At 39.6% G+C, this 25,516-nt stretch overlaps 1 protein-coding gene and 2 long non-coding RNA genes across 3 annotated transcripts in view; 1 reads left to right on the plus strand and 2 right to left on the minus strand.

Moving 5' to 3' along the window:
- The window catches only part of LOC124995449, a 756,577-nt gene that overhangs the window by 458,306 nt on the left and 272,755 nt on the right, over positions 1 to 25,516 (minus strand). The gene's annotated exons all lie outside the window — the stretch shown is intronic.
- LOC124995492 lies at positions 1,624 to 23,049 on the plus strand. The gene is made up of 2 exons (XR_007110710.1): positions 1,624 to 1,852; positions 22,998 to 23,049. It is a non-coding gene; the product is annotated as an uncharacterized LOC124995492 (long non-coding RNA).
- On the minus strand, positions 3,020 to 5,705 carry LOC124995506. Its single transcript, XR_007110724.1, has 2 exons — positions 5,602 to 5,705; positions 3,020 to 5,034 (listed from the first exon to the last, which is right to left on the minus strand). It is a non-coding gene; the product is annotated as an uncharacterized LOC124995506 (long non-coding RNA).

The raw sequence follows: 25,516 nt of genomic DNA on the forward strand, positions 1-25,516 counted from the left end.
ATAAAAGGTGAAGTAGTAAAGTTATGAACTTTTAGTCTGTGTGAACCAGTTATCTTTGAAAAACACCAGGATGAATCATCCAGAGAAAACTAACTGACTCTTTCTCTTATTTCAGTCGATGGTGGAGGCAACACAATCGGAGTGGTTGTTGGAGTCATTTTGTTTGTAGTAGCAGTAGTCGTCATCTGCCTGATACTGTACTTAAAAAAGAAAAAGGTAATAAGACATGTTTTCTGGATCTTGGAATTAATTTATTGTGTGTTATTTGTATTGACTTGTCCTGTGGACTGAAAACATGTGTGTGTGTGTGTGAGATGAGGGTTAATCTGTGTGGGCGGGGCCTGATGTGTCTATAGACTCTCTACATGGAACTATCTTCATGCTGTGTTTCCTGTTGTCTCCTTCTCCATCGTACATTAACGCTCTTATTATCTATATTTTTTAACCCTTACATACTGTTGGGGTCAAATTTGAGCCGTTTTGACTTTTGACAGCAGTATATAGGTTACGGGTCAAATCTGACCCGTAACAGCCTCAGTGTGCAAAAATGTGTAGCACCTATATAAAAGTATAAATTAACAAAATATTTTTATTTGTATGTATTTTGGGTCACTTCAGGAAAAGTCATCAAATTTCAGGCTAAAAGAAAGATGTTTAGGGTATTTTTACTGCTGTCAAAAGTCAAAACGTGTCAAATTTGACCCCAACAGTATGTAAGGGTTAATAAATGGAACAATGGAGAAGGAGACGACAGGAAACACAGCACCCAATAAATGTTAGCCCACAGCTCTGACTGTCAATGACCGCATGACCGAACCGTCTCCAATTCAAGATCTATAGATCTATAGACACATCAGGCCCCACCCACACAGATTAACCCTCATCTCACACACACACACATGTTTTCAGTCCACAGGACAAGTCAATACAAATAACACACAATAAATTATTATTATTTTTTTTTTCTTTTTCTTTTTTTTCTTTTTTTCACACAATAAATTAATTCCAAGATCCAGAAAACATGTCTTATTACCTTTTTTTTCTTTTTTAAGTACAGTATCAGGCAGATGACGGCTACTACTGCTACAAACAAAATGACTCCAACAACCACTCCGATTGTGTTGCCTCCACCATCGACTGAAATAAGAGAAAGAGTCAGTTAGTTTTCTCTGGATGATTCATCCTGGTGTTTTTCACAGATAACTGGTTCACACAGACTAAAAGCTCATAACTTTACTACTTCACCTTTTATCTTCACTAAGGTGTCAAATATCAGTGTCTCCTCCTCATCCCTGAGTTCACACGTGTATGTTCCCTCCTGGTTTGAAGACAGGTCCTGTAGTGTGAGGCTGCCTGACTCTGATACATCCTTCACCTGCTGCCTCCACTCCTCTGACACTGTGTAGGAGACATCAGTCCTGGTCCTGGTCACCATGATCTGACTGTGGTTGAATCTCCAGATGAGACTGAGGTTTGTTAGAGGAGTGTTTGAGTCAGAGCAGGAGATTGTGATTCAGCTTTGGACACAGTGATAGAAGCTGGAATAATAGAACACAGAGATTAAAAAGTAAATATTCTTTCTGGTTAATCTGTCAGGTCAGATGTAGAGTGTTACTCACGTAGTCGTCTAAAAGTAGCTCTCCTCTGGTTCCTCCTCTGGTTTGTTCCAGTGCTGATGGTGCAGCTGTAGACCAGATCACTGTCACTGTCTGAAAGTATCAGAGAACTGCTGATGTTGTAAAGCTGCTGTTCAGTCTGCTGGACTGTGGTTGTGTTCTTGAAGGTCTCTTTGGATGGAGGTGTGGTGGACCAGGTGAGTTCAGGTTCAGGGTAGATCCAGTTAGAGCTGCAGGTGATCCTGTTTCCTCCCTGGACTATGTTGACTTCATAGATCTGGTTGTTACGCATCTGTGTACTTTTATTATTTTCTCATTACATTTAGAAATACACTGAACATAAAATCAGTAGAGCTGACAATTTTCTGTGTTGTTACGTATTTTTTGTACCGTCCACTTTCAGGTTGATGAATGACTCCTTGTTTCCAGACAAGGTGCTAGTGTAACACTTGTATCTACCTTCATCCTGAACCTTGACTCCTGTCAGCAGCAGTGAGGCGTTTCCTCTGGAGATCTGATCCTTGAACAGTGACGTCCTGCCTCTGAAGTTCTGGACCTGGTGTCCCAGTTCGTCTTGGTTGTTGTAGAACGAGTGGACACGAAGGTTTCCAGCTCTCAATTGAAACCAGTGGATGGCTATGTCAGGGCCCAACTGGAAACTACACGGTAAGATGCATCTTTGCATGAAAACACAGGACACCTCAGTCTCTGAAACATCAGCTGAAGACACATACAGTCAGGGTCCGTGTTGTTTCTCTGTTAGAGACCATGGAACAAACAGCTGCTGCCTTCAGAGGAGGAAAGAACTGGTCATGGACATTAAGAAGAATCAACTTCCTGAACAACTTTCTGTTCTTTGTTTTTCCAACTTCTTCTCACAGGTAACACTGAAAAAGAAATTGTCAGTTTAAAAAGACTGACATTAAAAAACATTTGAGGATTGTTATTTAAAAAATGAGGTTAGATAATAAAATGACAGCAGGAAACACAGACGTATCAGTGATGGCTGCATCATAGCTCCGACTACCACAGGTCAAAGCATCATGTCTGTCAAACGTCTGAGTTGGAATAATCTCCCATCTACTGCGTTTAAAAACAGCTTAAAAAAAACCTGTGAACGTGCATGAAGTCTGATCAGCACTTTTAAACTCTAAAGTAGTTTCCACTTTTAAGCAGTCTTTTATTTATTGTGCTGAAATGTTGTTTGTCACTCTTATAAAGTGTTGTATATGCTGCCATGTCTCTAAGTTTATGTCTGTACAGATGGAAAGTCGCAACAATATAAAAAATTCTGTTGCTCCAATTAGATTTTCTGTTTTTTTTTCTTCTTTTTTGTAGGTTTTCGTTAGCTTTCAAGAAACAGTCAAACCTCTGCTTTTGCCATTAATTTTTTTCTTTTTTTAATTATTTTGAAATACACTTGAGATTGAAAAAAACAAAATAAGAAAACAAACTCAACTGCTCCTCAGTGACACAAGCATTATGTAATTCCTTGTGTGTTATGTATTTTGTAATTATGGCCATGTGTACTCAGTGACCCGTGAGCAGCTGGATGATGTTCAAGAAAAGTTTAGGCAATGCTCAGGTTTCCTGGTTTTCTTTCTTTTTTTAATCTGTACCAGCGATAACAGAAACGGTGAAGGGTGAAATGTCTCGTGTTCAGACCTGCAACACAGACACATGGTAACTGGCGCTTTAAGTACTGTGCCACCGGATCAATCACTGGATCTTCCACTCTACAGGTAAACTTAAACATTTATCACATGACTACCTAACCATAGACAAATCTTCAATGTACCCTGTACACATAATATTCACAATATTCAGTTTTGCTGTTGTCCTCATCCCCAATACACCTCTAAAATATAAATACAATACATAGAAATAAACACCATGACTTGCAATCTCCCCACTTCCTATCCTGTCACCTGGTCTCTCCTGGAACCTTTATGAAGGTGCTGTGCCCCAGGGGGAATCCTTTGGCTGCGCACCGCGGAGCACACACCTGACTGGACAGGTAAGTGCTAAACACAAATAACGTAATTTATCACAATAGCACAAACTTGCTCATTTACCACTGATGATATTAGACACACACATTCACAAACACTTCTGCACTGCTTACGGTGACTCTTCCAATAATGTGCACAACTTCGGTGGAGCTTAACTTTTCCTCTCCTCTTGCAGGGGGAGCGAGTGCGCGCTCCCACACCTGCCCGACGGCACGCGATCAACCGCGGTCACGAGGTTCCCTGAAAGCTCATACATGGTCAATAAATAAAGTTAAATATCTGTAAAGATGTGCAAATAAGCAATGTACAAAATGTATTGTGCAAACCATGGTAAATAAAGTGCTATCGTGACTCAAGTGCAATGTGCGATTATTACTATCACTTGTGCAAAGTTGTTTTGCAAATAAATGCCGTCACCACATGTACATTATAAACGGGTAACGAATGCGTTTCGGTACAGGCAATCAACAAGGCACGGGACCTTTGAACATCCTTCTCAACCAAACATTTGGTTCCTTCCATGACAATTTTACAATTGACCTTCAGTTTGTTTGTGCATCTTGATATTTTTCTGGATGCTTTGTAGGTTGCATAAAATACCAGTAAACAGTCATTGGTTCGTCTTTTCCTTTACATTAGCTCATTGCTGCATCCAATGAGCTAAATGTGAATAATCCTTTTCCCAACAGCGCTCTCTTGCTGTGCACACAGACTATTATCTGAATGAATAAATGTAAACCCATTACTTCAGCAGAACTATTAGAATCAAATCTTATTCATGAAATGTTGCTTTTATCGAGGTTGTTCAGCCTCCTAACACAGCGTCTCTACTCAGAACTAGTCCAGGCACATTGTGGGTATGAGAGGTAACTTAAACTTGTAAAGTCAATGTTTAGAAAAATTAAGTCATCAAGCTAAGTTTTTAAAGTTACAACAATGACATTTAAGTGTAAATGATGCACAAACTTAATTTGATATAATTACCGACACTATTATTTGATTATCTAATCTCTACAGTTTCTGTTTCTCTTTTTAACTCCTGTATGACACCATCCTCCCATAGTTCAACTGTTGTGTTTGTAAAATAATGAGAAAATTCATCTCATCTCTAGGGAAGCCCTAAAGGATCGTAAATACATTTTACTCCACCCGTTTTCCCGTAATAACGACATAATTTCTTCCGTTTTCTCGTGATAACGCGATAATTCATTTGCGTGCAGCGTGTCTGCTTCTCTCACTCAGGAGAAACTGGACATAAATAGATAGAGATACGTGATGCGATGTTCTAGAGCTTCCGTACATCTCATTTTCCTCACTAGAGTCACGGGGGCTGCTGGAGCCTATCACAGCTGGTATCGGGAGAGAGGCGGGGTCCACCCTGGACATGTTGTCAGCCTGTCGCAGGGCTGACAAAGAGACAAACACCATTCACATTCACACTCACACTTAGGGTGAATTTAGAGTCACAGATCAGCCCATCGAGCGTGTGTTTGGAGGTGGGAGGAAACTGGAGAACCCGGAGAAAACATACACGAACACAGGGAGAACATGCAAACTTCATCCAGAAAGAACCGAGCTGGACTGTGCGTCAGCGCAAACCAGCGATCAGCTATTCCGCCCATAATCAGAAAATGATTTCATAAAATCAGAATAAATGTCTCTGTAAGAAGATAATCTGCCCTAGGAAACGTTCAGAATATCTTCTTATGTAGATTACTGTGTGTACTGTGCTTTTGTACGGTACTTCTGTTGCTTGTTGCCTCTTTAATGTTGTTGTCCTATTTAATTTATTTAATTCTTTAATTTCCTTCTGATCGCTGTTGTGCTGCTGTAACATCTGAATTTCCCCAATGGGGATCAATAAAGTACCATCTTATGCTGTGATACTGAGAAGCTACTGGTTATAAACATCTAAGATTATGTCGTCACGGGCCCAGGAAAGACTGTCAGCTGTTAGTGATGAACACACTCACCTCCTCTGACAAGAATCATCATCCACAGAAAAGTCACCACCACCAGAGACACGGAGCAGGAGATCCTGGTCATCTTCATGTTATATTTAATAAATGTAGCGCGTTCATGTACGACGGAGAAAGGGAAGGCTGGAAAACCAGTAAAGCTATGGAAATGCTCTTCCTGATTCTTCCTGCCAGACTCCGCCCCCTTCCCCGCCCGCCTTAAAGAGAAAACAAATCCAGCTCTACATGACCTCTAAACATAAAAACAGGTTGGGCCCCTTAGCAGCAGACCTTTATAGAGCATAAAGATTTAGATTTTCTAAAGCACATTTAAAAACAACCACAGTTCAACCAAAATACTGAACAAGCGGAACAAATCAATCAATCAGCAATCACCGTTAATATAAAAGAGTTCAATATGAGCTCAAATAAAACATGGAATAAATCAAAAGTCAGTCGGCCAAGGAAACTTAGAGCAGCAGATAAAAATCACATCCATCTTATTTTCCTTCGAAATCTGAAGAAGAACCAGCAGAGTCACCAGCTCAGAACTGACAGGAGCCAGTGTGTTGATCAACTTCAGCACCGATCATAGTAAATAAATAAATAAATGTTAACCCTTTAAATGCCAATTTAAGAAGGAAAGTCACAGATATGAAGAAATTATCTATTTTAATATAAAAAATTATCAGAAACAGGATTTTTTTTTTTAATTTTACATGTTATCACATTCTTGGAATTCCTCAAAGATTAGTAACATAATTGCCTTTTATCCATTTTTAGTTTTTGTGCAGCATCATATTTTCATTAAAACTCCCTCTTGTGCTGTTTTTGTCCCATTGACTCCCATTATAATTACATTATTTGAATGTACAGAAATGACACTAAATAACAATTAATTTTACAACGCTGGTGATTAGCCCAGTTCAGAAGGGCTCAATGTGACAATTTTACTGTTTGTTAATATATATATATTAGTCAATTTAATAGTAAAGGCACATGCTGGTTTCTCACTAACGTACGTGTGATTGGCTGTCCCTGCTGTCACTCCACCTGCTTGGAAAAGCTGCATGTGTGTGAGTGTGTGCTGTATAGGATTTGAAGGATGTCAAAGTTAAAGGGTAAATAACTGTAGAGGCTCAACAATACAGACATTGAATAAAACCCACCAAACACCAGACGTCATTTCAACGTTGGTTTTTGGGCTAAATCTGGTCGGTCCGTCAAAGTCTTGATTTAGTCCAGAAATAGTTGTTGAAAATTGGGTTGTGTCTTTTTGAAGACATCTTTTCAGCGACTTGAAAATAACGGCTTTTCACCTTTCACTTTTCAACCAAATTTAGACGTTGTTTAGATGCACATGAGTGATGTCTTTTCAACTACGTTTTGTTGGGTGGAAAGGTCATATTTAATGCCAAAAGAGATACATCTTTTAAAAGTTTTTTTTTATTATTACTTTATATTATTTTATATTGTTATTTTTCATGTATTTCTGTAGAAGGGCGCAAAAACTATGTTGACTTCATGGACTGGAGCTGGAACAAAGAATATCTGGTTGTTACAAAACTGTGTACTTTTATTTATAAAGAATTTGAGGTAACAATTTGTTTTGTTACATTTGGAAATACACTGAACACGCAAAAAGCAAACAACAAATCTAACAGTTTTCTGTGTTATGATGAAGTGAAGATGTGTTTTGCGGTGGTTTGTGGTTGCTGTTTCTGACCGTTTCAGAAACCCCCTTTCTGTTTAAGTATAGAATTATGAACAAGGCACCAGATAACACATGTGAGAGACAAAGTAATAGGAAACCCGAAACTCACATCTCCTCAACTCACAAAGTTAAAACTTCTTTCATCTTCATCTTCATATATTTGTAGTGATTCTTTAATGTTCAATAAATGTTCAAATGATCTTGTTATGTTGTGAAAAGTAGAAGCTGCTGGTTATAAACTGAGTTCATGTTAGTTCAGCTGTTAGTGATGAACACACTCACCTCCTCTGACAAGAATCATCCTCCACAGAAAAGTCACCACCACCAGAGACACGGAGCAGGAGATCCTGGTCATCCTCATGTTATATTTAATACATGTAGAGCGTTCATGTACGACAGAGAAGGAGACGACTGGAAACACAACATGCAGTTAGTTCGCAAGTTAGTTCCTCTAACAGCTTCCTGAGAGGAAAAAAAAATCCCTTTGTCACACGCGTTCTGCTGATCTGGAGCAGAAATTTGATTTATCGAGCCTCCTGTTACGGACGCAGCGCTGCTCCTCTGCTCCTCTCAGTCTCCTTCCCTTCATGGTCCAGCCCAGAGTTACAGAAACTCTAAAGCTCTGGTCCAGCCCCCCTCTGACTCTGCCCCCTGAGACTCCCCGATACGGATCTTATTGGCCGGACTCCAGGAGACTCCTCTCCAGGGGCGGGGTTAGGTTGGGGGAGGCCAGAGCTATCTATAGCTCGGAGGGTGCCTGCACAATCACATCCGGATTTTCAGGATGTGGTGATGCAGGCAGCCTCACCCTTTAGCAGGCGGCGCAGTTTATACCTCAGAGTCTGTTCTACCGAGCAGAAGTGTCTCTTCCTCTCTGAGACCACGGTGAAGTGAACCGCTGTTTGATTTTCGTTGTGCCCGAGCTAGAGTAACTAAGTAGGCATGATGCTTGAGCAAAGTGATGGTCCTAAAAGATCCATAAAGCCTACGTGCTTTTACTGGAGAAATGTGGAGAAAATCACCTCAAAGATGAGTCAAGTTATATTTTATATGTTATATTATATCTTATTAGTTATATTTCACTGCTATAATGTAGAGAAAAATCATATTCCATTTACAGTATGCCGACCTTTGACCTAATCCAAAATAAAATTCATTCATACATGTGCTCCTGATAGGGCACCACAGTGAATGGTTGTATGTCTCAGTGTTAGCCCTGCGACAGGCTCCAGCAACCCCCGCGACCCTAGTGCAGGATTAAGCGGTGTGGAAGATGAGATGTGCTCCTGATTTCTTTTGCATATTGTTCCTTGTGTCCCATAATGACACAACTCCATTTACAATATGCTGACCTTTGACCTTACATCACATCAATTCCTTCGAGTTTAGGGTTTAGGGGTTTTAATCTCAAACTATTGTGTCATTAAACTGTCATTTGGTTTAATAAATAAAGAACTGTCTTAGAACATTTCTATGAGAAAGATGAGATGTGTTCACACTGTACTTTAAGCTGGTCACTTGTGTCTGCTAATTCAACACATTCATTTATCAGAGCATCATTTAATCCTCCAGTCCATAGTTCAGAGGTTCTTTCTTTTCAGCTCTTTCTCTTTCAGTTTGTCTATTTGACATGAACGTCTCAAAGCTCATGATCATCAGGAGGTTCAGTGTCGTCTTCATTTGACCTGATCATTAATACAAACAGCACAAAATAAATGAATACAAAGGTTGAGAGTTCACATCTTTTTACCTTTGTTATGTTTCCAGTTCAGTACAATGGCCAAGACTGATGCAAAAAATACTACAACGGCTGCAACCACACAGAAAGAGTCAGTTCATTTTCCCATAAATCAAAATAAAGACAAATCATGGCTCCAAATCACGTGGAAAGAAATGTTTAACACTGTCTCTGTGAAACATCCAACTGTCCGTCCATTGTCTTCCACTTATCTGGTCCAGGTCGAGGAGGCAGCAGCTTCAGCAGGGAGGTCCAGACCAGCTCCTCTGGAAGAACCCCCAGACACTCCCAGGCCAGACAGGAGATCTAATCCCTCCATCGTGTCCTGAACCAACATTCATCCAGGACTCATCCTTATTAAATGACTAAACCACCTCAACTGTCTCCTCTTGACGTGGAGGAGCAGTGGTTCTACTCTGAGCTCGTCACATGTGTCCGAGCTCCTAACGTATCTCTCCACCCTGCAGAGGAAACTCATTTCAGCCTCTTGGATCCGTGATCTTATTCTTTAGGTCATTAATCAGATTTCATGGTCAGGGGGTTGGAACGTAGATCCAACAATAAACTGAGAGCTTTGCTTTTTGACTTTTGAAGAAATTCTACAAGTCCAGTTGACCTTATTCAACACTTTTTTGGATTACCATGACCTAGATGACTGAGAACCTTCACAGACATCTCACTTGTGAACATTCAGGTTTGAATGTCATGTCTGTGGATCAGGTTGGAGACCTCTGTCTTCATTTGTCTGAAGTAAACTGTTCCTGGACAGGAGTTCACTATTCTGATGTATTTGTGTCTTCCTCCATTCTCCCTGCAAACAAAATGTAAATAAACCAGTGAGATGATCAGACAAGAGACACCTGGACACATCATCACATCATGGAGTGAACTTTGATGGAAAAGATTTTTACATTTTAGTTAAACAACAGTTAAACTTTCTCATTAATTTTCTTTGAATGTTTTCAGTCCAAAGGACAAATCAATACAAATAACAAGATCCAGAAAACATGTCTTATTACCTTTTTTTTCTTTTTTAAGTACAGTATCAGGCAGATGACGACTACTACTGCTACTGCAGACAAAATGACTCCAACAACCACTCCGATTGTGTTGCCTCCACCATCGACTGAAATAAGAGAAAGAGTCAGTTAGTTTTCTCTGGATGATTCATCCTGGTGTTTTTCACAGATAACTGGTTCACACAGACTAAAAGCTCATAACTTTACTACTTCACCTTTTATCTTCACTAAGGTGTCAAATATCAGCGTCTCCTCCTCATCCCTGAGTTCACACGTGTATATTCCCTCCTGGTTTGAAGACAGGTCCTGTAGTGTGAGGCTGCCTGACTCTGATACATCCTTCACCTGCTGCCTCCACTCCTCTGACACTGTGTAGGAGACATCAGTCCTGGTCCAGTTCACCATGATCTGACTGTGGTTGAATCTCCAGATGAGACAGAAGTTTGTCAGAGACGTGTTTGAGTCAGAGCAGGAGATTGTTGATTCAGCGTTGGACACAACGATAGAAGCTGAAATAAAAGATCACAGGTTGGAAAAAACATTCTTAAAAAACTTGACTTAGTAATTTATCTGTCAGATTAGATGTAGAGTGTTACTCACGTAGTCGTCTAAAAGCACCTCTGCTCTGGTTCCTCCTCTGGTTTGTTCCAGTGCTGATGGTGCAGCTGTAGACCAGATCACTGTCACTGTCTGAAAGTATCAGAGAACTGCTGATGTTGTAAAGCTGCTGTTCAGTCTGCTGGACTGTGGTTGTGTTCTTGAAGGTCTCTTTGGATGGAGGTGTGGTGGACCAGGTGAGTTCAGGTTCAGGGTAGATCCAGTTAGAGCTGCAGGTGGTCCTGTTTCCTTCCTGGACTATGTTGACTTCATGGACTGGAGCTGGAACAAAGAAGATCTGGTTGTTACGCATCTGTGTACTTTTATTATTTTCTCGTTACATTTAGAAATACACTGAACATAAAAAATCAGTAGAGCTGATAATTTTCTGTGTTGTTACGTATTTTTTGTACCGTTCACTTTCAGGTTGATGAATGACTCCTTGTTTCCTTTCATGGTGTTGGTTTGACACTGGTATCTTCCTTCATCCTGAACCTTGACTCCTGTCAGCAGCAGTGAGGCGTTTCCTCTGGAGATCTGATCCTTGAACAGTGACGTCCTGCCTCTGAAGTTCTGGTCCTGGTATCCCAGCTGGTCTTGGTTGTTGTAGAACGAGTGGACACGAAGTTCTCCAGCTCTCAATTGAATCCAGTGGATGGCTACTTCAGTGGCCGACTGGAAACTACACGGTAAGATGCATCTTTCCATGAAAACACAGGACACCTCAGTCTCTGAAACATCAGGTGAAGACACATACAGTCAGGGTTAGTGTTGTTTCTCTGTTAGAGACCATGGAACAAACAGCTGCTGCCTTCAGAGGAGGAAATAACTGGTCATGGACATTAAGAAGAATCAACTTCCTGAACATCTTTCTGTTCTTTGTTTTTCCAACTTCTTCTCACAGGTGACACTGGAAAAGAAATTGTCAGTTTAAAAAGACTGACATTAAAAAACATTTGAGGATCGTTATTTAAAAAATGAGGTTAGATAATAAAATGACAGCAGGAAACACAGACGTATCAGTGATGGCTGCATCATAGCTCCGACTACCACAGGTCAAAGCATCATGTCTGTCAAAGGTCTGAGTTGGAATAATCTCCCATCTACTGCTGGAGAACGTTTGTCATTCACTGCCTTTAAAAACAGCTTAAAAAAAACCTGTGAACATGCATGAAGTCTGATCAGCACTTTTAAACTCTAAAGTAGTTTCCACTTTTAAGCAGTCTTTTATTTATTGTGCTGAAATGTTGTTTGTCACTCTTATAAAGTGTTGTATATGCTGCCATGTCTCTAAGTTTATGTCTGTACAGATGGAAAGTCGCAACAATATAAAAAAAAATCTGTTGCTCCAATTAGATTATCTGTCTTTTTTCTTCTTTTTTGTAGTTTTTTTTTTAGCTTTCAAGAAACAGTTAAACCTCTGCTTTTGCCATTAACTTGTTTTATTTTCTAATTATTTTGAACTACACTTGAGATTGCACAAAAACAAAATAGAAAACAAACTCAAATTTCAACTGTTCCTCAGTGACAAAAGCATAATGTAATTCCTTATGTGTTGTGAATTTTGTAATTATGACCATCAACAAGACACGGGACCTTTGAACATCCTTCTCAACCAAACATTTGGTTCCTTCCATGACAGTTGTAGTCAGTGATCTGATCCAGAGGTAGACCTGGATCTGCAATTTTCTGCATACTCCACAGCTACCACTGTGGTGATTTTCAACTTTTTCAAATAAACTTGTGTTGAAATCGTGCTCCATGAATGATGTACATGGGCAGATTAAAAAAAATTATTAAAAAAACAAAACTAATTGTTTTCTGCAAACTCCACCAGATTCTTGTTCTACATGTCCCCAGCTACCACTGTAGCGATTTTCAACTTAATTCCCTGCATCATTTTCAAATAAACTTGTGTTGAAATTGGCTCCATGAATGATGTATATGGGCAGATTAAAAAAAAATTATAAAAAAATAAATAAATCAAATTGTTGAAAATTTGTTGGTAGCTGAGGACAGTTGGAACAAGAATCTGGTGGAGTTTGCAGAAAACAATTTTCTTTGTTTTTTTTAATTATTTTTTTAATCTGCCCATATACATCATTCATTGGATATGAATCCAACATCACATTTTCAGAAAATGATGCAGTGAAAAAAGTTGAAAATCACCACAGTGGTAGCTGTAGAGTATGCGGAAAACAATTTGATTCTTTTCTTAATTAAGTTTTCAAATCTGACTATGCAGAAATGAGTTGGATTCTGAATGTGCCTTAATAATTTTGTTCTATCATTTAGTTTTAATCATTAAATAGAATGCAGTAAAATAACAACAAAGTAATGACTGATATATGTGTTTCAACAAATGAAAATAATAAGAAAAATATAGACTTCCGAGTTTACGGGATGCACTTGAATGCACCATAAAACAGCTCAAACGCTTTACCGTCCGATGCGATGTAGACGGGCACTCGATTTTCAAATGTAGATAGCGCGACCGTGCCTCGCCGAAGCGCAAATGGCGTAACTGCAGTCCCGTTTTCTCGTGATAACGCGATAATTCATTTCCGTGCAGCGTGTCTGCTTCTCTCACTCAGGAGAAACTGGACATAAATGGAGATAGAGATACGTGATGCGATGTTCTAGGGCTTCCGTACATCTCATCTTCCTCACTAGAGTCACGTGGGCTGCTGGAGCCTTTCCCAGCTGGTATCGGGAGAAACAGGATGCGAGAGAGGCAGGGTCCATCCACTCTGCATCAGCGCTAACCAGCGATCCGCTATTCCGCCCATAATCAGAAACTGATTTCATAAAATCAGAATAAATGTCTCTGTAAGAAGATAATCTGCCCTAGGAAACGTTCAGAATATCTTCTTATGTAGATTACTGTGTGTACTGTGCTTTTGTACGGTACTTTCTGTTGCTTGTTGCCTCTTTAATGTTGTCCTATTTAATTTATTTAATTCTTTAATTTCCTTCTGATCGCTGTTGTGCTGCTGTAACATCTGAATTTCCCCAATGGGGATCAATAAAGTACCATCTTATGCTGTGATACTGAAAAAACTACTGGTTATAAACTGGGTTCATGTTAGTTCAGCTGTTAGTGATGAACACGCTCACCTCCTCTGACAAGAATCATCATCCACAGAAAAGTCACCACCACCAGAGACACGGAGCAGGAGATCCTGGTCATCCTCATGTTATATTTAATAAATGTAGCGCGTTCATGTACGACGGAGAAAGGGAAGGCTGGAAAACCAGTAAAGCTATGGAAATGCTCTTCCTGATTCTTCCTGCCAGACTCCGCCCCCTTCCCCGCCCGCCTTAAAGAGAAACCAAATCCAGCTCTCCATGACCTCTAAACATAAAAACAGGTTGGAGCCCTTAGCAGCAGACCTTTATAGAGCATAAAGATTTAGATTTTCTAAAGCACATTTAAAAACAACCACAGTTCAACCAAAATACTGAACAAGCAGAACAAATCAATCAATCAATCAGCAATCACCGTTAATATAAAAGAGTTCAATATGAGCTCAAATAAAACATGGAATAAATCAAAAGTCAGTCGGCCAAGGAAACTTAGAGCAGCAGATAAAAATCACATCCATCTTATTTTCCTTCGAAATCTGAAGAAGAACCAGCAGAGTCACCAGCTCAGAACTGACAGGAGCCAGTGTGTTGATCAACTTCAGCACCGATCATAGTAAATAAATAAATAAATGTTAACCCTTTAAATGCCAATTTACGAAGGAAAGTCACAGATATGAAGAAAAATCCACACAAATTATCCATTTTAATATAAAAAATGATCAGAAACTGGACTTTTTAAAAAATGTTACATGTTATCACATTCTTGGAATTCCTCAAAGATTAGTAACATAATTGCCTTTTATCCATTTTTAGTTTTTGTGCAGCATCATATTTTCATTAAAACTCCCTCTTGTGCTGTTTTTGTCCCATTGACTCCCATTATAATTACATTATTTTAATGTACAGAAATGACACTAAATAACAATTCGCTGGTGATTAGCCCCGTTCAAAAGGGCTCAATGTGACAATTTTACTGTTTCTTAATATATATATATTAGTCAATTTAATAATAATGGCACATGCTGGTTTCTCACTAACGTACGTGTGATTGGCTGTCCCTGCTGTCACTCCACCTGCTTGGAAAAGCTGCATGTGTGTGAGTGTGTGCTGTATAGGATTTGAAGGATGTCAAAGTTAAAGGGTAAATAACTGTAGAGGCTCAACAATACAGACATTGAATAAAACCACCAAACACCAGACGTCATTTCAACGTTGGTTTTTGGGCTAAATCTGGTCGGTCCGTCATAGTCTTGATTTAGTCCAGAAATAGTTGTTGAAAATTGGGTTGTGTCTTTTTGAAGACGTCTTTTCAGCGACTTGAAAATAACGGCTTTTCACCTTTCACTTTTCAACCAAATTTAGACGTTGTTTAGACGCACATGAGTGATGTCTTTTCAAGTACGTTTTGTTGGGTGGGAAGGTCATATTTAATGCCAAAAGAGATACACCTTTTAAAAGTTTTTTTTTTATTATTACTTTATATTATTTTATATTGTTATTTTTCATGTATTTCTGTAGAAGGGCGCAAAAACTATGTTGACTTCATGGACTGGAGCTGGAACAAAGAATATCTGGTTGTTACGAATCTGTGTACTTTTATTTATAAAGAATTTGAGGTAACAATTTGTTTTGTTACATTTGGAAATACACTGAACACACAAAAAGCAAACAACAAATCTAACAGTTTTCTGTGTTATGATGAATTTTCTGTACCGTCCACTTTCAGGTTGATGAATGACTCCTTGTTTCCAGTTCTGGTCCTGGTGTCCCAGCTGGTCTTGGTTGGTGTAGAACGAGTGCATACGAAGTTCTCCAGCTCTCAGTTGAAACCAGTGGATGGCTATGTCAGGGCCCAACTGGAAACTACACGGTAAGATGCATCTTTCCATGAAAGCACAGGACACCTCAGTCTCTGAAACATCAGGTGAAGACACATACAGTCAGGGTTAGTGTTGTTTCTCTGTTAGAGACCATGGAACAAACAGCTGCTGCCTTCAGAGGAGGAAAGAACTGGTCAATATAAGAAGACTGACATTAACATTTGAGGATTGTTTTTTGACCAAATATTTATTGGCATTCATATGCATTTACACACATACATTCATTTATATCTATTTTTTATTAGTCAGTTAGACAAGAAATGTATTAGCTAAAGAATTGAACCAATAAAAATAACAGTTCAGCCGACATCAGTCATTGGATAGTTTCTGAGATTTGGTCACAAACAGCCGACTAGAAGTCAGAGGCGAAGTGAAGATGTGTTGCTGTTTCTGAAACTGCCTTTCTGTTTGTAAGTATATAATTATGAACAAACCACCAGATAACACATGTGAGAGACAAAGTAATAGGAAACCCGAATCTCACATCTCCTCAACTCACAAAGTTAAAACTTCTTTTATCTTCATATATTTGTAGTGTTTCTTTAACATGTATACTGTCAGCCTGTTACTCTTTCTACCTCCTATATGACGACATCTTCTATTAAAGTTTAACTGATCATGATCAAACCAGAAAAGACATTTTTAAAGAAATTAGTTGTTACTGTAAAATAATGAAAAAATATTCAGAATAAATGTGTCTGTAAGAAGATAATCTGCAGCAAATGTTCAAATGATCTTGTTATGTTGTGAAAAGTAGAAGCTGCTGGTTATAAACTGAGTTCATGTTAGTTCAGCTGTCAGTGATGAACACACTCACCTCCTCTGACAAGAATCATCATCCACAGAAAAGTCACCACCACCAGAGACACGGAGCAGGAGATCCTGGTCATCCTCATGTTATATTTAATACATGTAGAGTGTTCATGTACGACAGAGAAGGAGACGACTGGAAACACAACATGAAGTCAGTTCGCAATAGGGAGCTTCCTCCTCTAACAGCTTCCTGAGAGGAAAAAAAAATCCCTTTGTCACACGCGTTCTGCTGATCTGGAGCAGAAATTTGATTTATCGAGCCTCCTGTTACGGACGCAGCGCTGCTCCTCTGCTCCTCTCAGTCTCCTTCCCTTCATGGTCCAGCCCAGAGTTACAGAAACTCTATAGCTCTGGTCCAGCCCCCCTCCCCCCTCTGACTCCGCCCCCTGAGACTCCCCGATACGGATCTTATTGGCTGGACTCCAGGAGACTCCTCTCCAGTGGCAGGGTTAGGTTGGGGGAGGCCAGAGCTATCTATAGCTCTGAGGGTGCCTGCACAATCACATCCGGATTTTCAGGATGTGGTGATGCAGGCAGCCACACCCTTTAGCAGGCGGAGTCTGTTCTACCGAGCAGAAGTGTGTCTTCCTCTCTGAGACCGCGGTGAAGTGAATCGCTGTTTGATTTTCGTTGTGCCCGAACTAGAATAACTAAGTAGGCATGATGCTTGAGCAAAGTGATGGTCCTAAAAGATCCATAAAGCCTACGTGCTTTTACTGGAGAAATGTGGAGAAAATCACCTCAAAGATGAGTCAAGTTGTATTAGTTACATTTTATATGTTATATTATATCTTATTAGTTATATTTCACTGCTATAATGTAGAGAAAAATCATATTCCATTTACAGTATGCCGACCTTTGACCTAATCTAAAATAAATTAATTCATACATGTGCTCCTGATAGGGCACCACAGTGGCTCAGTGGTTAGCGCTGATACCTCCCAGCAAGAAGGCCAGGTTCGAGTCCTGCTTGCATGTTCTCCCTGTGTTCACGTGGGTTCTCTCCGGCTTCCTCCCACCTCCAAAGTCATGCTCGTTAGGCTAATTGGTGACTCTAAACTGACCCTAGGTGTGAGTGTGAATAGTTGTATGTCTCAGTGTTAGCCCTGCGACAGGCTCCAGTGACCCCCGCGACCCTAGTGCAGGATTAAGCGGTGTGGAAGATGAGATGTGCTCCTGATTTCTTTTGCATATTGTTCCTTGTGTTCCATAATGACTCAACTCAATTTACAATATGCTGACCTTTGACCTTACATCACATCAATTCCTTCGATTTTAGGGGTTTAGGGGTTTTAATCTCAAACTATTGTGTCAAAAAGCTGTCATTTGGTTTAATAAATAAAGAACTGTCTTAGAACATTTCTATGAGAAAGTACTTTAAGCTGGCCACTTGTGTCTGCTAATTTAATACATTCATTTATCAGAGCATCATTTAATCCTCCAGTCCATAGTTCAGAGGTTCTTTCTTTTCAGCTCTTTCTCTTTCAGTTTGTCTATTTGACATGAACATCTCAAAGCTCATGATCATCAGGAGGTTCAGTGTCGTCTTCATTTGACCTGATCATTAATACAAACAGCATAAAATAAATTAATTCAAAGGTTGAGAGTTCACATCTGTTTACCTTTGTTATGTTTCCAGTTCAGTACAATGGCCAAGACTGATGCAAAAAATACTACAATGGCTGCAATCACACTGAAAGAGTCAGTTCATTTTCCCTGAATGCACCATCCTGGTGTTTTCTGATGTTTTGATGTTACAGGTCACACAGATATTACAGAAAATAATAGTTCTTGAGCACATTTCTTGTCAAGTTTGAAAAAAATATGATAGAACACTTCTTTTCTAAAGCCATCCGATGGTTTCTGATGGTCATCAGATGTTGAGCAGAGGAGCTGGATGGACTGAGCTTTAATGTCGATGTGCTTTTTATTGTTTCAACTGTTCAGCTGCCACAGTCCATCTTTATTTTAGACGTTTTAACATGTGTCCAAATGAAGTTTAATTCTTGTTTAACAGGAGTTTGTTGTAGTTGGTTTGAGCGGTTTCTAGTTTGTCTGATATTAGCATCAGTGCTAAGTTACACGTCACATATCTGAGGAATAAGATATTCACATCTAAATCAAAATAAAGACAAATCATGGGGAATAAAAAAACATGTTTAACACTGTGAAACATTCATTGCAGGACTCATCCTTATGAAATGACTAAACCACCTCAACTGTCTCCTCTTGACGTGGAGGAGCAGTGGTTCTACTCTGAGCTCCTCACATGTGTCCGAGCTCCTAACGTATCTCTCCACCCTGCAGAGGAAACTCATTTCAGACTCTTGGATCCGTGATCTTATTCTTATTAATCAGATTTCATGGTCAGGGGGTTGGAACGTAGATCCACCAATAAACTGAGAGCTTTGCTTTTTGACTCTGTTCACCAGGACAGGCTGGTTAAGATCCATCTGTGGATCTCCTGCTCCATCATAACTCTCACTTGTGAACATTCAGGTTTAATGTCATGTCTGTGGATCAGGTTGGAGACCTCTGTCTTCATTTGTCTGAAGTAAACTGTTCCTGGACAGGAGTTCACTATTCTGATGATGCACTGATGTATTTGTGTCTTGCTCCGTTCTCCCTGCAAACAAAATGTAAATAAACCAGTGAGATGATCAGACAAGAGACACTTGGACACATCATCACATCATGGAGTGAATTTTGATGGAGAAGATTTTTACATTTCAGTTAAACAACAGTTAAACTTTGTCATTCATTTTCTTTGAATGTTTTCAGTCCAAATGACAAATCAATACAAATAATATAAAAGAAATAAATTCCAAGATTCAGAAAACATATTTTATTACCTTTTTTCTTTTTTAAGTACAGTATCAGGCAGATGACACCTACTACTACTAAAAACAAAATGACTCCAAGAACCACTCTGTTTCTGATGCCTCCACCATCGACTGAATTCCCTGAAATAAGAGAAAGAGTCAGTTAGTTTTCTCTAGATGATTCATCCTGGTGGTTTTCACAGATAACTGGTTCACACAGACAAAAAGCTCATAACTTTACTACTTCACCTTTTATCTTCACCAAGGTGTCAAATATCAGTGTCTCCTCCTCATCCCCGAGTTCACACGTGTATATTCCCTCCTGGTTTGAAGACAGGTCCTGTAGTGTGAGGCTGCCTGACTCTGATACATCCTTCACCTGCTGCCTCCACTCCTCTGACACCGTGTAGGAGACATCAGTCCTGGTCCAGGTCACCATGATCTGACTGTGGTTGAATCTCCAAATGAGACTGAAGTTTGTCAGAGGAGTGTTTGAGTCAGAGCAGGAGATTGTTGATTCAGCTTTGGACACAGTGATAGAAGCTGGAATAATAGAACACAGAGATTAAAAAGTAAATATTCTTTCTGGTTAATCTGTCAGGTTAGATGTAGAGTGTTACTCACGTAGTCGCCTAAAAGTAGCTCTCCTCTGGTTTCTCCTCTTGTTTGTTCCAGTGCTGATGGTGCAGCTGTAGACCAGATCACTGTCACTGTCTGAAAGTATCAGAGAACTGCTGATGCTGTAAAGCTGCTGTTCAGTCTGCTGGACTGTGGTTGTGTTCTTGAAGGTCTCTTTGGATGGAGGTGTGGTGGACCAGGTGAGTTCAGGTTCAGGGTAGATCCATTTAGAGCTGCAGGTGGTCCTGTTTCCTTCCTGGACTATGTTGACTTCATGGACTGGAGCTGGAACAAAGAAGATCTGGTTGTTACGTATCTGATGTTTTTTTTACTCATAAAGAATTTGAGGTAACATTTTGTTACATTTAGAAATATAGTAAACATAAAAGTCAAGCTGCTTATTTTCTATATTATTACATAATTTTAGTACCGTCCACTTCCAAGATGATGAATGACTCCTTGTTTCCAGTGATGGTACTGGTGTGACACTTGTATCTTCCTTCATCCTGAACCTTGACTACTGTCAGCAGCAGTGAGGCGTTTCCTCTGGAGATCTGATCCTTGAACAGTGACGTCCTGCCTCTGAAGTTCTGGTCCTGGTGTCCCAGCTGGTCTTGGTTGTCGTAGAACGAGTGGACACGAAGGTTTCCAGGTCTCAATTTAATCCAGTGGATGATTGTTTCAGGGCCCAACTGGAAACTACACGGTAAGATGCATCTTTCCATGAAAACACAGGACACCTCAGTATCTGAAACATCAGGTGAAGACACATACAGTCAGTGTTAGTGTTGTTTCTCTGTTAGAGACCATGGAACAAACAGCTGCTGCCTTCAGAGGAGCAACTATTAACTGTTAGTAGGATCTTCCTGTAGTTTGCATATAATTTGACTGTGGACCTGAGGTTTTGCTACTTCCTCTTACAGGTGACTCTGAAAACGAAATGGTCAGTTTAAAAAGACTGATATTAACATTTAATAAGAAGACAGCAGGAAACATGTTCCTCTATCATGTTCGTATTCAGCTTTACAAATGTCCAAATCGAGTTTTCAGGAAGTTTCACAGTAAAAGTAAAGTTATATCTTCATACATTGTCATGTTTATCTGATCTCTACAGTGTCAGTCTGTTTCCCTTTTAACTCCTATATGACAACATGTTCAGGTGGGGACAGCAACAAACCCAGACGTGTCAATAATGGCTGCGTTCAGCTTCAACGTCTATGCTGGTTCACTGAAGGAAGTTTGGAAAGACGCACACATCCAAAAAGAATTAAGGACGAGAGAAAATCCACACCCTGCAGGTGTATGAAATGTCTTTCAGTTTTTTATTATGGTGGTTCACTGAGCCATTACTTCCTCTTTGTTTGCACACGATGAGCAAACAAACCATAAAGCAAACAGTCACCTCCATCAGACAAACACAGGGTTAGTGTTGCTGCTGCTTTCAGAGGAGTAATGTTAACCTTTAGTGGCGACCTTTCTGTAGTTTGTATATAATTTCACTGTGGATCTGATGTTTTGCCGCTTCCACTTACAGGTTACTCTGAAAAAGAAATGGTCAGTTTAAAAGATGACATTAATATTCGAGGATTTTTATTTATTTTAAAAAACAAACAAGATCAGATAATAAGAAGAGATCAGGAAACAGGTTCATCAATGATGTCTGGATTCATCTTCATGAAAGTTCAACTCTGAGAGTTTTCTGGAAGCTGTAAAATATAATTATATCTTGATGTGTTGGTTTATTTGATCTTTACTGATTCTGTTTCTCTTTTTAACTCCTATATGATGACATCTTCTTATAAAGATTAATTGATCCTGATCAAACAAGAAAAGATAGTTTAAAAGAGATGAGTTGTTATTGTAAAAATAAATAAATATATGTGTTTGTAAGAAGATAATCTGCAGCAAATGTTCAAATGATCTTGTTATGTTGTGAAAAGTAGAAGCTCCTGGTTATAAACTGAGTTTATGTTAGTTCAGCTGTCAGTGATGAACACACTCACCTCCTCTGACAAGAATCATCATCCACAGAAAAGTCACCACCACCAGAGACACGGAGCAGGAGATCCTGGTCATCCTCATGTTATATTTAATAAATGTAGAGTGTTCATGTACGACGGAGAAGGAGACGACTGGAAACGCAACATGAAGATGACGGATGTAGAGAGAAGAGCTTCCTCCTCTAACAGCTTCCCTTTGTCACACGCGTTCTGCAGGTGAAGTACAGGTTTAATAATAAATATTTGATATCTAACCACCTCTTACGGATGAAGCCCTGCTCCTCCTCTCTGCTGTGCCCTTTGACTCCACCCCTGGGACTCCTGATGCGGATCTTGTTGGCCGGACTCTGGCCACTCCCTAACCCCTCGGATGGGACATGTTTTATAAAAGCTTGGACTTCCTGACACCTGACTGCATCAGGTTTATCAGGTGTCTGCTGCTGCACATGCGTTGTTCCATTCCCCTCATGAGTGTGTTCCCTGTTCTTTTTCTGTGTTGGTCTGAAGTCTAGTTTCATTATTGTCATTAAGAGAGAGTTGCCTGGACCAGATGGGTACTGCACAAAACCAGGAGAAGGGATTAATCCTGGATATGTTGGTTATCCTGGATGAACTTAGTCTCAAAAGCAGGTTAACTTTATCCTGGTGATTTATCCTCTGCAGTTAACCTGCTCCAGACCAGACTAAGAACCAGGATCAGATCAACCCTGTTTTGGATCTGATGTCAACACTGTGAGAAATGAATGTTTGAGTCAGAGCAGGAGATTGTTGATTCAGCTTTGGACACAATGATAGAAGCTGGAATAATAGAACACAAGTTGGAAAAAAACATTCTTAAAGAACTTGACCCAGTAATTTATCTGTCAGATCAGATGTAGAGTGTTACTCACGTAGTCGTCTAAAAGTAGCTCTCCTCTGGTTTCTCCTCTGGTTTGTTCCAGTGCTGATGGTGCAGCTGTAGACCAGATCACTGTCACTGTCTGAAAATATCAGAGAACTGCTGATGTTGTAAAGCTGCTGTTCAGTCTGCTGGACTGTGGTTGTGTTCTTGAAGGTCTCTTTGGATGGAGGTGTGGTGGACCAGGTGAGTTCAGGTTCAGGGTAGATCCAGTTAGAGCTGCAGGTGATCCTGTTTCCTTCCTGGACTATGTTGACTTCATGGACTGGAGCTGGAACAAAGAAGATCTGGTTGTTACGTATCTGTGTACTTTTATGTATAAAGAATTTGAGGTACCATTTTGCTTCACTAAATTTAGAAATACACTGAACATAAAAACAAACAAGCTGATAGTTTTCTATATTATTACATATTTCTAGTAACGTCCACTTTCAGGTTGATGAATGATCTGGTTGTCATTCAGCAGTGTACCTACATGGTGCCTTGCATAAGTAAGGTACCTTTCTTTATATCTCGTTGTTACAATTCAACCTGTAATGTATTTCTTTATTTGAATTGTGTGTAATATTTGTCACCACCCTGCCCAGAGAGGCCTCCCACCAAAACCATCTCTCCATAAGACCACAATAAGATGTCCATTCCACAGAGCTGGGAATTATGGACAAGTGGAAAAGAAAAAAAAGCCTTATCTTAAATATATATATAAAAAAAGGAGGCTTGGAGGAAGGTGATCTGGTCAGATGAGACTAAAATTGAACGTTTTGATCATCAAGGAAAACACTTTGTCTGGTCCAAACCCAACACATCTTATCATCCTGAGAACACCATCCACACAGTGAAGCATGGTGGTGGCAGCATCAAGCTGTGAGGATGTTTTCCAGCAGCAGGGACTGAGAAACTGGTCAGAATCAGAGGAAATATGAACTGTGCTAAATAGGATATTTACATCCTCTCTTAGGACAAGGTCCCTAAGCATACTGCTAAAGCAACATTCCAGTGGTTTAAGGGGAAACATTTAGGTGTGTTGCAAAGGCTTTGTCACAACTCAGACCTCAGTCCAAGATGTTGCAAACTCAAAGAGACTTAACCAATGTGACTCACAGTTATCATTGCCTCAAAAGGCAGCTCTACAAAGTACCGACTACAGAGAAGTGAGTAGTTATGATGAGTTATGTTGTTTGTGTCCTATTTGTTGTTGCTCTGCGATAAAATAATACATTTAAAAGTTAAACTTGTAGGCATGTTCTCTAAACGAAATGATGGAAACACTCAATAATCCATTTTAAATCCTGGTTGTGAGGCAACAAAACATGAAAAATGCTAAGGGATTGGACACTTTTTAAGCACTTTTGCATTTAAGAAGATTGTTTTAGTACCGTCCACTTTCAGGTTGATGATTGACTCCTTGTTTCCAGTCAAGGTGCTGGTGTAACACATGTATCTTCCTATTGCACTATTTGCATTTTGTGTGTGTGTGTCACAAAAAAGAAGAAATGGTCAGCTTAAAAGACTGACATTAACAAAACATTTATTTATTTATTTTAAAATGAGGTTAGATAATAAGAAGACAGCATGGAACACATGTCATGAGCACATGCCTCAATGGACTACCAAAAAATTAAACTGAACTGAAGCATCATTCACCAGTGTCTTTCTTTTCAACTCCTATATGACAACATCTTCTATAGAGTTTAACTAATCCTAATGAAACAAAAAAGATAATTTTAAAGATATGAGTTATTTTTGTAAAATAATGACAAAATTGTTATATATAAGTCAGAAGAAATGTGTCTGTAAGAAGATAATCTGCCTTAGCAAATGTTCAAATCTAAACAGTAAAAACTAGTTATAAATAAGTTCATGTTAGTTCAGCTGTCAGTGATGAACACACTCACCTCCTCTGACAAGAATCATCATCCACAGAAAAGTCACCACCACCAGAGACATGTTGCAGGAAATCGTGGTCATCCTCATGTTACAGGAAATTCACGTTCATGTACGACGGCAAGAAGCAGGCGACTGGAAACACAGCATTCAGCAAGTTAGTTCCACATAGAGAGAGAAGAGTCCTACTTTAAGATGCTTCCACCACAGCTGTTCTCTACTATGAATAAAATAAAACAAAAATGGATAAAATAGAGCTGTACAGATACATACATTTATGTCAGCATGGTGGGGGGTGGGGGAGCTGTGTGTCTGTGTTAGGTGGGAGGTTTAAGTGTGTGTGTGCAGGGGGTGGGGTGGGGGTGGGGGTGGGGACGGGGGGCTCTACACGTGGGCAATAAATTAGTGTTCAAATGCAGGATTACACATGTAAAGTCAGTCAAATGTCTTCATGTCTTCTGTTCACAGTTGGAGTTTGTAGAATCAGCAAAAGTGTCTTGAGGAGACACTGGAGGACAAAGTGTTTGAATGTCATGTCTGTGGACGGGATAATTTATTTCACGGGAAGATTTATTTACATTTAAGTTAAACAACAGTTGAACTTACTCGTTCATCTAAAGAAACATGTTTTCAGTCCACAGGACAAATCAATACAAATAACACACAAGAAATTAATTCCAAGGACCAGAAAGAACGTCTTATTACCTTTTTTCTTTTTAAGTACAATATCAGGCAGACGATGATGACTGCTGCTGCTACGACCAAAATGACTCCAACAACCGCTCTGTTTGTTTTGCCTCCACCATCGACTGAATTCACTGAAATAAGAGAAAGAGTCAGTTAGTTTTCTCTGGATGATT

This window comes from Mugil cephalus, chromosome 18 (genome assembly GCF_022458985.1).
Source record: "Mugil cephalus isolate CIBA_MC_2020 chromosome 18, CIBA_Mcephalus_1.1, whole genome shotgun sequence".
NCBI classification, from domain to species: Eukaryota; Metazoa; Chordata; class Actinopteri; order Mugiliformes; family Mugilidae; genus Mugil; species Mugil cephalus.